The following is a 16,442-nucleotide window of genomic DNA, read 5'->3' as shown; positions in this document are numbered from 1 at the left end:
GGTCGTTTTGGTACATCCCACAAATTTTAATACATTGTCTTTTACTTTTTGTCTACTTTAGTGTATTTAGCAGTGAGTTGTTTAACATCCAAGTAATTTGGGATTTTCACAACCATCTCTATCTTGGATTTCTAGTTTAATTGCACTATGGTTTGAGAGCAGCATTATATGATTTGTGCATCTGTAATATTATAAATAAGAAACATGAGTTCTGGTTCCCACTATTCTGCCACATTTGCTTTTTGCCATATCATATTTTCTAGCTATCTTGGCCATAAAATGGCATTGCATTGTAAATAGGTTGCTTTCTCAAAATAAACACAATTTCTTCCCTTGTGGACTGTCTTAGTTAGGGTCTTACTGCTGTGAACAGACACCATGACCAATGCAAGTTTTATAAAGAACAACATTTAATTGGGACTGGCTTACAGGTTCAGAGGTTCAGTTCATTGTCATCAAGGCAGGAAGCCTGGCAGCATCCAGGGAGGCATGGACTAGGAAGAGTTTTACATTTTTATCTGATGGAAGCCAGGAACTGACTGAGCATTCTCAGGCAGCTAGGAGGAGGATCTCCAAACCACCCCATGGTGACACACTTCCTTCAACAAGGCCACACCTTCTAATAGTGCCATTCCCTGGGCCAACCATATGCAAACTATCACACCACTGAAAAAAAATCACAAAGAACAAATTCATGTAAATTCTTCCTTAACTTTTTCTAGTTTTTTCTTTTCCTCTGACACTATAACTTTCTTCTCTCTTTGTTTTTGTTTTTTCTTTCTCTTATTATCTTGGTTAGAACTGTAGTCTTCAAAATGAGACATCTATATTATAAAATTATACTATAAGAGGAGAGAATTAGAAAAGAAATGTGTTAATTTTTATCTGATTTTTTTAATTTAATTTTTTGAGCATTTCTGTACATAAGTGTACTATATTTGTATCATTTCAACCTTTTCCTCTCTCCTTTCAACTTCTGCCCCTCTTCACTCAAATTTATGACTTCTCTTTAGTAATGTTTTACACACATGCAAACATATGCGGGCATGCGTGCGCGCGCGCGCGCACACACACACACACACACACACACACACACACACACAAAACCTACTTAGTCCATTTAATGTTACTCATTGTATTAGGGTTCTCTAGAGTCACAGAACTTACAGATAATGTCTACATAGAAAGGGAATTTTTTTTGATGATTTAACAGTCTGTAGTCTAACTACCCAATAATGGTCAGCTGTGAATGGGAAGTCCAAGAATCTAGTAGTTGCTCAGTCCCACAAGGCAAGTAGATTGCAACAGATGTGCTGGCAAGGAAATATAAGCAGGCAAAGAAGAGTGAATCTTCCTTTTTCCAATGTCCTTATGGAGGTGTCCACCAGAAGATGTGCCCCAGATTAAAGGTGTGTACCACCATGCCTGGATCTGGGAGTTGTTTTGTCCCAGGCTGACCTTGAAGTCAGAGATCAGTCACCAAACTCAGTCATTATTGGGGATGCCAAGAGGTATATGCTGACATGAGATATAGTGTCTCTAGAGAGGCTCTGCCAGAGCCTGACAAATACAGAGATGGATGCTCGAAGCCAACCACTGCACTGAGAACTAAGAACTGGGTCCCCAATGGAAGAGTTAGAGAAAGGACCGAGATAGCCAATGGGGTTTGCAGCCCTATAGGAAGAACAACAATATCAAACAACCAGACATTCCAGAACTCTCATGGACTAAGCCACCAACAAAGAGTACACATGGACAGACCCATGGCTCCAGCCACTTATGTAGCAGAGGATGGGTAGTAGGGCATCTGGGAGTAGAGGCTCTTGGTCCTGTGAAGGTTTGATGCCCCAGTATAGGGGAATGCCAGGGCAGGGAGGCGGGAGGGAGTGGATGGGTGGGTGGGGGGGGGACACCCTCATTGAGCAGGGGTTGGGGGATGAGATGGAGGGGTTCTGGAGGGGAAACCATGAGTGGGGATAACATTTGAAATGTAAATAAAGAAAATATCCAATAAAAGAAAAGGGGGGAAAAAGTTAAAAAAAAATCTCCATGCTAGGATTCAGATCGGAAACTTGTATCTCCCAGCCTCAAGATCTGGGTCATAGCCTTCCAATTTTGGACTGTAAGTTCATTCCAGATATAATCAAATTGACAACCAAGAATAGCCATTACACTCATATATACATGTGTTTACTGATGACTACTTGGAATTCTATAACCCACTAGGGTCTAGACCTGGGTAAAAGCAAGAGGACTGATCAGGATACCAATTTATCCTTGGATATTCAGGAATATGGTTGCCTAAATAAGGCCTGCATGATGATACCAGTTAACATGCAAATGTGGACGGGGGAATTTTCTAGACCCATCTCTAGATGAAGAGCTACAGCCAATAAATTGCTGTTGAGAAAGAATTTTATCAGATTAGTTTAAATTTTTTATTACGTTTTAAAATCATATAGTGTGTACTGCTTTATATAGAGAGACTAAGCTCTTGAAAAGCCTTAGGTTTTATCGGATTTAGAATATACTCTTGAGTATGTTAGTGGAGGTAAATGAACTGTTTGTAGTTTGAAACTGTTCTTTATTTGACATTCAATTGTGAGCAAATTTGATTATGGAATTCCAAGTTTTTTTTTTCCTCAGAAAATCTTAACAGTACTTACTATTTGCATTAGTACTATTTAGACTTCAATATGTTTTTTGCTTTGTTTTGTTTTTGTTTGGTAGGTAACTTGAATTTTAGGATTTTCTTTTACTTAAAAAAAAAATTAAAGAATTCAGGTTTTACCAGAAGTTCTGTTTAAATCTTTTCTCAGTAATAATTTTTGAAATTTAATGAGGTCTGACTATAACCTTGTGCCTCCTTTATCTCATGATAATAATATTGTTGTTTTCTTTTTATATATTATTGGTATTCCTGTTTAACTCAATTTGTTGCTAAATCTGGTTCCAAATGGTTCTATGTTCAGGTTTTTATTGTCTTCAAAACTAACGTTTATGTTCCAATTATGAATAAACTGTACCTTTTTACTTATCTTGTGGATTGAATTAGTCTTTAATAATTTCCATTTATGAACACCTATTCAAAACAGGTTATTGTTACCTTTTTCCAATATTCTTTATAAGAAATCATTCATTCATTCATTCATTCATTCATTCATTCATTCATTCATTCATTCATCTATCTTTTGAAACAGAGTCTGTGTTGCCCTGCCTGGCCTGGAACATGCTATTTAGACCAGGCTGGGGTCAGACCCTCAGAGATTTCCCTGTATCTTTGTATACTTTAGAAGAAAATTTAAGTCTCTCATTCTGTCTGCTGAATTGGCTATAGGTTACATGTTTCTCTTTTTCTCCCATTTTAGAACTTCTGTTGAATCTCATTTGTTCTTCCCAAATGAATATTAGCCTTAGTACTCCTCATATTTTTGTTTAAATATTTTTTTGAGATTAGAATATCATTTCTTCTTTCTCATATTTCCCTCCTAGCCCTCCCATATACCCTCCTTCTTTTTCAAACTATGGCTGTTTCTATAGTTTTTGTAATGTGTGTGTTTATACATATGCTATATATTCATACACACACACACACACACACACACACACACACACACACCTCTCACAAATTCAGCCTGCTCAGTCCATATAGCTTTACTTGTATGTATTGTGTGTATATTTTTCAGGACTGACCATTTGGTACTGAGTAATCAATTGGTGAATTACTACCTGGGAAAGACTATTTCTCTTAGTTGTTCATAGCTTTTTGACCAGGGTTGAGCCCTCATGAGCTTTTATCCTTCCATGTTAGCATGTCTATTAGTTAGGCAGTCATGTTGATAAGACTTCATAGATACAGCCTTTTTGATATTTCTTAGAGAAACAATCTCACAGCAGACTTCCTGGATCTCTGGCTCTTACAACTATCTGACTCTTTTTTTTTTTTCCTCTCATCTTTATTGACTTGAGTATTTCTTATTTACATTTCGATTGTTATTCCCCTTCCCAGTTTCCAGGCCAACGTCCCCCAACCCCTCCCCCTTCCCTTCTCTATGGGTGTTCCCCTACTATCTGACTCTTATAATCTTTCCTGCCTGTCTTTAAAAATGATCCCTGAGCTGTAAGTGAAAGAGTTGTGTTGTAGATGTTAACATATAAGACTGGCCTTTATAACACTTTATTTGGATTGGTTATGGTTTTCTGTGATAGTCTCTAGATCTGTTCTAAAGGAAAGTCTCTTTGATGAGAGGTGGAAACTATACATCTGTGGTATAAGGATACATATTTAGGAATTATGTTGGTTGAGTAAATTGGTAGTTTTGGTTTCTCCTGCATGATCTGCTTATATTTTAAGATGCAGGACAACTTTGCAAAGTAATGGTATGGGGCTGGTATGGCTTTCTTTCACATGTGCAGGTCTATTTCCTCATCAGTGTTCTGAGTGGAGAATGGCATAAAGAATGAATCATTTAATTATGAATGTGTGAGGTACTAAAATGAAATTAAAGCAATTTGCTCTTTTCTCTTGACAAGTATAGTGTATCAATTTTATTAAGTCAAAACTTACATTTTGATTCTTTTTGTTTCTTTGGTTCACTAATGTAATTATCCTTTTAAAATCTTTTCTTGTACGAATTTTATTTGCCTTTTTTCTCATTTTCTGTGATATAAAGGAAGCATATTGACTTGACACTTTATTTGAATTTTTATCAGCTCATTGACATTTTGTACAGTGTGCTTTTACCATATTTACCCTGTTTTACTTAGGTTTCTATTGCTGCGTTAAGTCACCACTAAAGCAACTTCAGCTAAAAGGGTTTATTTATTTCATCTTATAACTTTCAGGTCACTCATTCATCACTGGGGCAAGTCAGGGCAGAACCTATATCAAACCAGAGTCTGGAATAAAGACCTTGGAAGAATATTGCCGACTGGCTTGCTTCTCATGGATTTCTTACCCTACTTTTTTGTAGCACACAGTATCACTTAACCAAAGATAGTACTACCCACAGTGAACTGGGCCCTCTCATATCAGTCATTAATCAAAACAATACTCCAGAGACTTACTACAGGTCAGTTCTACAGAAGCATTTTCTCTCAATTATTGTTCTTTCTAATTAATTCTAGCTTGTGCAGTACACTCCCTCACCTAACTCATTGTAGCTCAGTGGTTTTCATTCTTCCTAATGCCATGACCCTTTAATATAGTCCCCATCCATGAAATTATTTTCATTTCTACTTTATAACTATAATTTTGTTACTGTTATAAATCATAATGTAATGTGTTTTCTGGTGGTCTTGGGTAGTCTTAGGTGACTCCTGTGAAAAGGTCATTGGAGTCAGTACACATGGGTTGAGAACTGTTGAGTTCTACCTCCTTCCTTACCCATTAGTTTTGTCTCCCTCACCACCCCCCCCACACACACACTCACTCTCTCTCTCTCTCTCTCTCTCTCTCTCTCTCTCTTTTTCTCCAGATTTTATTCTCTCTGTCCACCGTCTGGCTGTTCCACATTTCACACCTTCTGCGCCCCCCACCCCCCATCTCCACTAGGGTATCGCCACCCCACCAGACCTCTAAACTCCCTGGGGCCTCCAGTCTCTTGAAGATTATTAGATACATCTTTGATTGAACCCAGACCCAGGAGTCCTCTGCTGTATATGTGTTGGGGGCCTCATGTCAGCTGGTGTATGCTACCTGGTTGTTGATCCAGAGATCTCTGGGGTCCAGGTTAATCGAGATTGCTGATCCTTCTATAGGGTTGCCCTTCTCCTTAGCTTCCTCCAGCTTTTCCTTAATTCAACCAGAGGGGTCAGCAGCTTCTGTTCATTGGTTGGGTGCACATATCTGCATCTGACTCTTTCAGCTGCTTGTTGGGTCTTTTGGTGGGCAGTTGTGATAGGTCCCCTTTTGTGAGTGCCCTATAGCCTCAGTAATGGTATCAGGTCTTGGGGCCTCCCCTTGAACTGAATTCCACTTTGGGCCTGTAGCTGGACCTTCTTTCCCTCAGGCTCTTCTCTATTGCTATCCCTGCATTTCTTTCAAACAGGAAGAATTATTGATCAGAGTTTTTTTTTTTTTTTTAAATCTTTATTAACTTGAGTATTTCTTATTTACATTTCGAATGTTATTCCCCTTCCCGGTTTCCGGGCCAACATCCCCCTAACCCCTCCCCATTCCTCCATTACCACCCTTCCCGCAACAATCACGTTCACTGGGGGTTCAGTCTTGGCAGGACCAAGGGCTTCCCCTTCCACTGGTGCTCTTACTAGGCTATTCCTTGCTACCTATGAGGTTGGAGCCCAGGGTCAGTCCATGTATAGTCTTTGGGTAGTGGCTTAGTCCCTGGAAGCCCTGGTTGGTTGGCATTGTTGTTTATATGGGGTCTCGAGTCCCTTCAAGCTCTACCAGTCCTTTCTCTGATTCCTTCAACTGGGGTCCCGTTCTCAGTTCAGTGGATTGCTGCTGGCATTCACCTCTGTATTTGCTATATTCTGGGTGTGTCTCTCAGGAGAGATCTACATCCGGTTCCTCTCAGCCTGCACTTCTTTGCTTCATCCATCTTATCTAGTTTGGTGGCTGTATATGTATGGGCCACATGTGGGGCAGGCTCTGAATGGGTGTTGCTTCAGCCTCTGTTCTAAACTTTGCCTCCCTATTCCCTGCCAAGGGTATTCTTGTTCCCCTTTTAGGGCCACCTTTTTTTTTTTTTTTTTTTTTTTAAGAGCTGGGGACCGAACCCAGGGCCTTGCGCTCGCTAGGCAAGTGCTCTACCGCTGAGCTAAATCCCCAACCCTTGTTCCCCTTTTAAAGAAGGAGTGAAGCATTCACATTTTGGTCATCCTTCTTGAGTTTCATGTGTTCTGTGTATCTAGGGTAATTCAAGCATTTGGGCTAATAGCCACTTATCAATGAGTGCATACCATGTGTGTTTTTCTGTGATTGGGTTACCTCACTCAGGATGATATTTGCCAGTTCCATCCATTTGCCTATGAATTTCATAAAGTCATTGTTTTTGATAGCCTTGTAATATTCAATTGTGTAGATGTACCACATTTTCTGTATCCATTCCTCTGTTGAAGGGCATCTGGGTTCTTTCCAGCTTCTTGCTATTATAAATAAGGCTGCTATGAACAGAGTGGAGCACGTATCTTTTGTTATATGTTGGGGCATCTTTTGGGTATGTGCCCAAGAGAGGTATAGCTGGGTCCTCAGGTAGTTCAATGTGCAGTTTTCTGAGGAACCTCCAGACTGATTTCCAGAATGGTTGTACCAGTCTGCAATCCCACCAACAGTGGAGGAGTGTTCCTCTTTCTCCACATCCTCACCAGCATTTGCTTTCACCTGAGTTTTTGATCTTAGCCATTCTCACTGGTGTGAGGTGAAATCTCAGGGTTGTTTTGATTTGCATTTCCCTTATGACTAAAGATGTTGAACATTTCTTTAGGTGTTCCTCAGCCATTTGGCATTCCTCAGCTGTGAATTCTTTGTTTAGCTCTGAACTCCAATTTTTAATAGGGCTATTTGTCTCCCTGTGGTCTTAACTTCTTGAGTTCTTTGTATATTTTGGATATAAGGCCTCTATCTGTTGTAGGATTGGTAAAGATCTTTTCCCAATCTGTTGGTTGCCGTTTTGTCCTAACAACAGTGTCCTTTGCCTTACAGAAGCTTTGCAGTTTTATGAGATCCCATTTGTCGATTCTTGATCTTAGAGCATAAGCCATTGGTGTTTTGTTCAGGAAATTTTCTCTAGTGCCCATGTGTTCGAGATGCTTCCCCACCTTTTCTTCTATTAGTGTGAGTGTATCTGGTTTGATGTGGAGGTCCTTAATCCACTTGGACTTAAGCTTTGTACAGGGTGATAAGCATGGATCTATCTGCATTCTTCTACTTGCTGACCCCCAGTTGAACCAGCACCATTTGCTGAAAATGCTATCTTTTTTCCATTGGATGGTTTTGGCTCCTTTGTCAAAAATCAAGTGACCATAGGTATGTGGGTTCATTACTGGGTCTTCGATTCTATTCCACTGGTCTATCTGTCTGTCTCTGTACCAATACCATGCAGTTTTTATCACTATTTCTCTGTAATACTGCTTGAGTTCAGGGATAGTGATTCCTCTGGAAGTCCTTTTATTGTTGAGGATAGTTTTAGCTATCTTGGCTTTTTTGTTATTCCAGATGAATTTGCAAATTGTTCTGTCTAACTCTTTGAGGAATTGTGTTGGTATTTTGATGGGGATTGCATTGAATCTGTAGATCGCTTTTGGTAAAATGGCCATTTTTACTATGTTAATCCTGCCAATCCATGAGCATGGGAGATCTTTCCATCTTCTGAGGTCTTCAATTTCTTTCTTCAGAGGCTTGAAGTTCTTATCATACAGATCTTTTACTTGCTTGTTTAAAGCCACACTGAGGTATTTTATATTATTTGTGAATATTTTGAAAGGTGTCGTTTCCCTAATTTCTTTCTCGGCTTGTTTGTCTTTTGTGTAGAGGAAGGCTACTGATTTATTTGAGGTAATTTGATACCCAGCCACTTTGCTGAAGGTGTTTATCAGGTTTAGTAGTTCTCTGGTGGAACTTTTGGGGTCACTTATATACTATCATATCAACTGCAAATAGTGATATTTTGACTTCTTCTTTTGCAATCTGTATCTGCTTGATCTCCTTTTCTTGCCTGATTGCCCTGGCTAGAACTTCAAGAACTATATTGAATAAGTAGGGAGAGAGTGGGCAGCCTTGTCTAGTCCCTGATTTTAGTGGGATTGCTTCAAGTTTCTCTCCATTTAGTTTAATGTTAGCGACTGGTTTGCTGTATATGGCTTTTACTATGTAGTTAGGTATGGGCCTTGAATTCCTATTCTTTCCAGGACTTTTATCATGAAGGGGGGTTGAATTTTGTCAAATGCTTTCTCAGCATCTAATGAAATGATCATGTGGTTTGTTCTTTCAGTTTGTTTATGTAATGGATTACGTTGATGGTTTTCCGTATATTAAACCATCCCTGCATGCCTGGGATGAAGCCTACTTGATCATGGTGGAGGATTGTTTTGATGTGCTCTTGGATTTGGTTTGCCAGAATTTTATTATTTTTGCATCGATGTGGGATAATAACCCTTTGCCTCACTTGATGCCCTGTTTTTATGCTGCACATGGGCCCTACAAGTTCCCTCTCTCCACTCTAGGGCATGAAATCTAGGGTGCCCCCACTTTGAGTCATGAGAGTCACTCACCTCCCTGGGTTTTGGTACATTCTGGAGGGTCCTCCCAACCTCCTACCTCCAGATGTTGCCTATTTCCATTCTTTATGCTGGCCCTCAGGGCTTCAGTCTTTTTCCCCCACCAGTACCAGATCATGTTAGCCTCCCCTCTACAGTCCCCTTCCCTCCCAAGTTGTTCCATCTGTCCCTCGCTTCCTCCCTCCATCTCTCTCTCTCTCTTTCTCTGGATTCACCCTTGTGGTAACTTTCTTCTCCCTCCCAAGTGGAACTGAGGCATCCTCACTTGGGCCCCTCAGTTTGTTGATCATTTTGAGTTCTGTGGACTGTATCTTGGGTAGTCTATACTTTTTTTTTGTTGTTGTTGTTGCTCTTTTTTGTTTATTTAATTTTTTTGGCTAATATCCACTTTTTAGTTTAAATATATGTCCTTTAGGGTCTGAGTTACCTCACTCAGGATGATATTTTCTAGTTTGACCTATTTACTTGAAAAACTTAGGATGTCCTTGTTCTTAATAGCTGAGTAGTATTCCATTGTGTAAATGAGCCACATTTTGTCTATCCATTCTTCTGTCTTGGGACATCTGGGTTGTTTCCAGCTTCTGGCTATCACAAATAAGGCTGCTGTGAACATAGTGGAACACATGCTCCTGTGGCATGGCGGGGCAGATTTTGGGTATATTCCCAAGAGTGATATTTCTGGGTTTTTAGGTAAGTTTATTTCCAACTTTTTGCGGAACCTCCAAATTGATTTCCAGGTGATTGTACCAGTTTGTAATTCCACCAGCAATGGAGGAGTGTTCCAGATGTACCACTCCTAAAGAAAGCTTCCATTCCATTACTTCAAAGAGAACTGACGCAACGTTGTTTTCATTGCTTCTTTATAACACAACAGTTTACTACTTTGAGGAATCATAAACTGTGTCTGTTTTTCCAAGGGTCCTTGGACCTCCAAAGGAAGTCTTGACCCACAGTTCTCTACCACTAGTGCAGGCATTTAATTCTGTGTTTGGATCTTTTTTCTTTTTTCTTTTTTTCCGGAGCTGGGGACCGAACCCAGGGCCTTGTGCTTGGTAGGCAAGCGCTCTACCACTGAGCTAAATCCCCAACCCTTGCATTTAATTCTGTGAAGACCTCTCTTAGTCCCATAGATTGTGGTTTGTTGTGTTTTTGTTTTTCTTCACATCTAGAGATTTTACATTTCTTTCTTCATTTCTACTTTCATCCAATTCTCATTCAATAGTGTATTGTTTATTTCTACAAACTTGTGTAATTTCTGTCATTTCTATTGCTGTTGATAGCTGTTGTTACTCTACTGTGGTCATACAGAATGCAAAATGTTATTTTAATTTTTCTATTATTGTTAAGACTTCCTTTGTGCCCTTGTGTGTAGTTGAATTTTTATAAAGCTCCATGGGCTGCTGAGAAGAATATGTATTCTTTAGTATTTGGGAGGAAAGTTTCTGTAGATATCAGTTAGGTCTGTTTGATTCATGATGTTACCTGCTCTGAGTTTTTTTTTTTTTTTTTTCTCTAGATGACCTTTCTATTCATGAAAATAGGGTATTAGAATTACCCACTATCACTGGATTGGGGTCCGCCTATTTATAATAGTATTTCTTATATGTAATTTGTTACCCCTGTGTTTGGAACCTCTATGTTTAGGATTATACCATCACATTTGTGCATTTTCCCTAATATGTACAAAATACTGTTTCTTATCTTTTTTTTGACCAATATTGTTTTGAAGTACATTTTGTCAGTTACTAGAATAGCTGTCTTTCTTTGGTTCTTGATTCTATTTAGAATGCTATTTCCCTTCTTTGTACATTTCTGTGTCATCTATTATTGATGGTGAGGTACGTTTCTTGGAGGTAGAAAAATAATGGATTTATAATCCATTCTATGAATCTGTGTCTTGTGTCTTTTCATTGAGGAATTGAGACCATTGGTCTTCAATGTTATTTGAACAACATATGTTAATTACTGCCAGTTTGTTGACCTTTTTTTTTTTTTTTTTTGTCTTTGCTTTATTTACTTAATTTTTTTAGGTTTGTTTTGACAACCTGTCCTGGTAATTTTTTTGTTTGTTTATTTGTTTGATTGGGTTTTTTATTTTTTGTTGTTGTTTCATGTGACTTTTTGTGTGTGCTTATTTTTCTTTACAGATTGCACTATTTTGTCCTCTGAAACATTTTTAGTTGTTAAATATTTTTGATCTCTTCAAAATATATAAAGAACTCAAGAAGTTAATCACCAACAAACCCAATAACTATTAAAAACAGGTACAGAGTGAAACAGAAAATTTTCATCAAAGGAATCCCAAATGGTGGAAAAGCACTTAAAGAAATGTTCAAATTAACTCTGGGATTCTATCTTACACCCATCTGAGTGACTCAGATTCAAAGCTCAAGGGACAGCACATGCTGGCAGGGATATGGAGCAAGGGGACCAATCCTTCGTGCTGGTCAGAATGCAAACTTGTACAACCACTCTGGAAATCCATTTGGTGGTTTCTCTGAAAATTGGGAATAGTACCTCAAAACCCAGCTATATCACTCCTGGGCATATACATAAAAGATGTGCTACCATCCCAGAAGATCACTGGCTCAGCTATGTTCTTTTTTTTTTTTTTTTTTTTTTTTTTTGGTTCTTTTTTTCGGAGCTGGGGACCGAACCCAGGGCCTTGAGCTTCCTAGGTAAGCGCTCTACCACTGAGCTAAATCCCCAGCCCCCTCAGCTATGTTCTTAAGAGCTTTATTCATAATAGTCAAAAGCTGGAAACAACCAAGATGTTCTTCAACTGAAGAATGGATAAAGAACATGTGGCTCATTTATACAATTAAAGCTATTAAAAACAAGGATATGAATTTTGTAGGCAAATGGATGGAACTAGAAAAATATCATCCTGAGTGAGTTAACACAGGCCACAAATATGGACTGTGTATACTCACTTAGTAGATATTAGTACAAAGTACAGGATTATGACACAGTAATCAACCAACCCAAAGAAGTCAGACAGTCAAGAGGGCCCAAGGGAGGATGGTTGTATCTCTCTAAGAAGGGAAATAAAATAGATATCAGAGGTGGGTGGAGGGAAGGAACTGAGTGGGAGAGGGGTTGAGGAGGGGAGTAGAATGTGGTGGCAAGGGGGATCAGATATAGGGAGCAAGGGAGAAAGAAGGGAAATTGTGGGTAGGAGCAATCTCTAGGAAGTACCAGAGATTTGGGATAGGAGAGGCCCCAGAGGGTCTTTCAGGCAACTCTACTTGAGACTCCTAGCAGTAGGGGATATGGATCCTGAAGTGGCCACTTTCTGTAGCCAGATAGGACTTCCAGTGAACAGATAAGGACATCAACCCATCCACAAAACCTTCAACCCAAAATGTGTCCTGCCTACATCTTGTGCAGGGAAAAAGGTAGAGCAGATGTGGAGGGAATGGCCAATCAATGACAGCCCCAAATTATTAAGACCCATCCCAGGGGTAAGACCCAATCCTTGACACTATTAATGATATTCTGTTATGCTTGCAAACAGGAGCCTAGCATAGTTGTCCTTTTGAGAGGCTCAATCCAGCAGTCAGGGTGCAGAGACCCACAGCCAAACAATAGATAGAGCTTGGGGAGTCTTATGGAAGAGTTGGGGGAATGGTCAACTAACCTGGACTCTTGGGACCTCTCAGAGACTAAATCACCATCCAAAGAGTGAGCATGGACTGGACCTAGGCCCCCTCCACCGATGTGCAGCTTGGTCTTCATGTAGAGGACCTCCAACAGAAGGAGCAGAGGCTCCTTGAATGTGTTGCCTGTCTAACTGTAAATCCTGTTTCCCCTGAGTGTCTTCCCCCTAACCTTGTCCAGCTTCAGTTGGAAAGGATGTGCCTAGTCCTGCATCAGTGACTTGATGTATAGGAGTGGGGGTGGGGGTGGGGGTGGGATTTGAGTTGGGGGTTGGTGTATGGAGGGGTAGTATTGAAGGGGTGATGCCTAGAGGGGCCTTCCTCAAAAGAGAAGGGGAGGGAGCAGTAGGAGGAGGATCTGCATGAGGGAGTACTAGGAGGAGAGAGGATGCTCGTATTGGGATGTAAAGTGAATAAGTAAATTTAATAAAACAATTTAAAATAAAATTTTAATAAAATTTGTATTTTATTAAATACAAACTATGGTATTAATAAAACAATAAAACAACAAATTTAATATCACAATAAAACAACAAAATATCTTTAATCCATTTTTATTATGGAAAATTTTTATTTCTTACTCAGTTTTATAGACAATTTTGCTTGGCATAGTAGTCTGTTTGACAGTTATGAACTTTTGAAAGGTGAAATACTTATTTCCAGGCCCTCTTTGTTTTAAAGAGTTCTGTCAGATGAATTATCCCTGCCTTTGTATGTGTCTTGACATTTCTCGCTTGGCAGCCTTCAGCACCTTTTTGTCCTGAGTATTTGTAATACTTTAGCTGTAATATGTGGTGGAGAATTACTTTTCTTCTCTTGACTGTTCCATGTTCCGTTCTTGTAACTTTTTTCCCCTTAAACTTGATGCTTACCGGGTGTTCTAATTCCTCTGCTTCGTCCTCCATCCCTGACTTTCTGGATTTGAAATGATCAGTTTTGTTGGTGAGGCTTTCCATGAGGTTTTTAACTGGCTTACTTAAAATTTCAGTTCAAGCATTATTTCAGTTTGGGTTTTCTTCATTGATTCAAAGTCTACCTTCCTGTTTGGGATGACCTCCTTATCTCATTTATCTCTTTGTTCTAGTATTCTTTTAGTTGTTTAACCAATGCTACAATCATTCTTTTGAATTTCACATTTGGGAGGAGCTTTTCCATGTTATTTTCAGTAGGGGATATTAGAAGATTTTTTTCTTTTTGGAGGAGATGTTGTTTTGGTATTTCATGTTTTTCTGTGTTTAGATTTGTGTATTGTAGTTGGTTGGAGATGTTGTTTTGGTATTTCATGTTTTTATTTCTGTGTTTAGATTTGTGGGTTTGTAGTTGGTTGGTTGAGTTTTTCTTTATGTTTTATACAGCATGTTGTTTCAGCATATGGGTGATTGCAGTGTTCAGGAGGAGGCTAATTCATAGCAGGATTGGAATATCTATGTTCCCTTTTGGAGCCTATGACTTATCTGTTTGTCAGCTATGGCCTTTAGTGGAATGGTCAAGTTGCTTGGAACAAGTTGTGTCCCTTGGGCTGGGTTTTCAAAACTGGATAGACTACTAAAGATCTGAGGTAAGCAGCTGCTAAAGCTTTGCTATACTGGGAACCAAGGGAATTGAGTGGGTTTCCCAGCCATGTGGTATGCTGGAGGATGCTTTGCTGGGAACTGACTGAGCATTGGGAAATCCCAAGGGGAGGAAGAGAGATAAAGAGAAGGTGATGTTCATGGCAAGTCATTATGTGGCATAGGGATGACCTGCATGGACAGGCCTGGACAAATAGAATACAGATAATCTACATGTGTAGATGGGTAGTCTAGAGTGTCCCTGGTGTAGAGTGGTCTTAAATCCCTTTTTTATTAACATTTTTTATTGGTTATTTTATTTACATTACAAATGTTATCCCCTTTTCCTGTTATCTCTCCACAAAACCCCTTTCCTATCCCCCCTACCCCTGCTACTATGAGGGAGATCCTCCACCCACCTACCCATTTCCTCCTCGCCACCCTAGCATTCCCCTACATTGGGGCATCAAGTCTCCACAGGACCAAGGGCCTCACCTCCCATTGATGCCAGATAAGACATTCCTTTGCTACATAAGCAGTTGGAGCCATCTGTCCCTCTATGTGTACTCTTTGATTGGTGGTTTAGTTCTGGGAGATTGGTGGGGGCAGGACTGGTTGGTTGATACTGTTTTTCTTCCTATGGGATTGTAAACCCCTTCATCTACTTCAGTCCCTTCCCTAACTCCTCTGTTGGGGTCCCCTTACTCTATCTGATGGTTGGCCACAAGCCACCTCATCTATATTGGTCAGACACTGCCAGAGCCTCTCTGGGAACAGCCATACCAGGCTCCTCTCAGCAAGCACTTCTTGGCATCTGCAATAGTTTTAGGGTTTGATGGCACAGACTCTGGATGGCCTTTCCTTCAGTCTCTGCTCCACTTACTGTTCTGGGCATTTCCTCCAGTGACTTATTTGTTCCCCCTTCTAAGTAAAACTGAAATAGTCACACTTTGATATTCCTTCTTGAGCTTCATATGGTCTGTGAGTTGTATCTTGAGTATTCTGAGCTTTTTTCCTAATATCCACTTATCAGTGAATAATACTATGTGTATACTCTTTTGTGACTGGGTCACCTCACTCAGTATGGTATTTTCTAGTTCCATCGTTTTCCTGTGAATTTCATGAAGTCATTGGTTTTAATATCTGAGTAGTAGTCCATTAGCTGAGTAGTAGTCCATTATGCAAATGTACCACATATTCTGTATCCATTCCTCCGTTGAAGGACATCTGGGTTCTTTCCAGCTTATACAAATAAGACTGCTGTGAACATAGTGGAGCACGTGTCCTTGTTTTATGTTGGAGCATCTTATGGGTATATGTCCAAGAGTGGTAAAGCTGGGTCTTCAGGTAGTACTATGTCCAATTTTCTGAGGAATGGCCAGACTGACTTCCAGAGTGGTTGGACCTACTTGAAATCCTACCAGTAATGGAGGAGTGTTCCTCTTTCTCCACATCCTCGACAGCATCTTCTGTCACCTGAGCTTTTTATCTTAGCCATTCTGACTAGTATAAGGTTGGAATCTCAGGGATTTTGCATTTCCCCGATAACTAAGGATGTTGAACATTTCTTTAGGTACTTCTCTGCCATTTGAGATTCCTGTTGAGAATTCTTTGTTTAGCTCTGTGCCCCATTTTTAAATAGGGTTAATTGGTTCTCTGAAGTCTAACTTCTAAAGTTCTTTGTATATAAGCCCTCTATCAATCTGTTGTTGCTGTTTTGTCCTATTGCCTTACAGAAGCTTTGCAATTTTATGAGGTCCCATTTGTCAATTCTTGATCTTGGAGCACAAGTTATTGGTGTTCTGTTCAGGAAATTGTCCACTGTGCCCATGTGTTCAATGACGCTTCCCCACTTTCTCTTCTGTTAGTTTCAGTGTAACTGGTTTTATGTGGAGGTCTTTGATCCACTTGAACTTGAACTTTGTACAAGGAGATAAGAATGGGTCAATTTACATTTTTCTACATGGTGACCTACAGTTGAACCAGCACCATT

General features: G+C 39.7%; 1 protein-coding gene across 6 annotated transcripts in view; it reads left to right on the top strand.

Moving 5' to 3' along the window:
• Spopl (speckle type BTB/POZ protein like) overlaps nucleotides 1-16,442 on the top strand; it is a 73,810-nt gene that overhangs the window by 8,689 nt on the left and 48,679 nt on the right. The window contains exons 1-2 of one of the 6 annotated variants that reach the window (XM_039104707.2): nucleotides 833-1,837; nucleotides 2,057-2,122. The exons of 4 other annotated variants lie outside the window; for them this stretch is intronic. The gene's annotated coding sequence lies outside the window, so the exon portion shown is untranslated. Of the gene's footprint in view, nucleotides 1-832; nucleotides 1,838-2,056; nucleotides 2,123-16,442 lie in introns of those variants that run through there. One more of the 6 variants, NM_001134447.1, reaches the window with a different exon arrangement.

This window comes from Rattus norvegicus, chromosome 3 (assembly GCF_036323735.1).
Source record: "Rattus norvegicus strain BN/NHsdMcwi chromosome 3, GRCr8, whole genome shotgun sequence".
Lineage (NCBI taxonomy): Eukaryota > Metazoa > Chordata > Mammalia > Rodentia > Muridae > Rattus > Rattus norvegicus.
The sequence above is the reverse complement of the archived record's forward strand: the minus strand, read 5'-3'. Positions and strand labels throughout refer to the sequence as shown.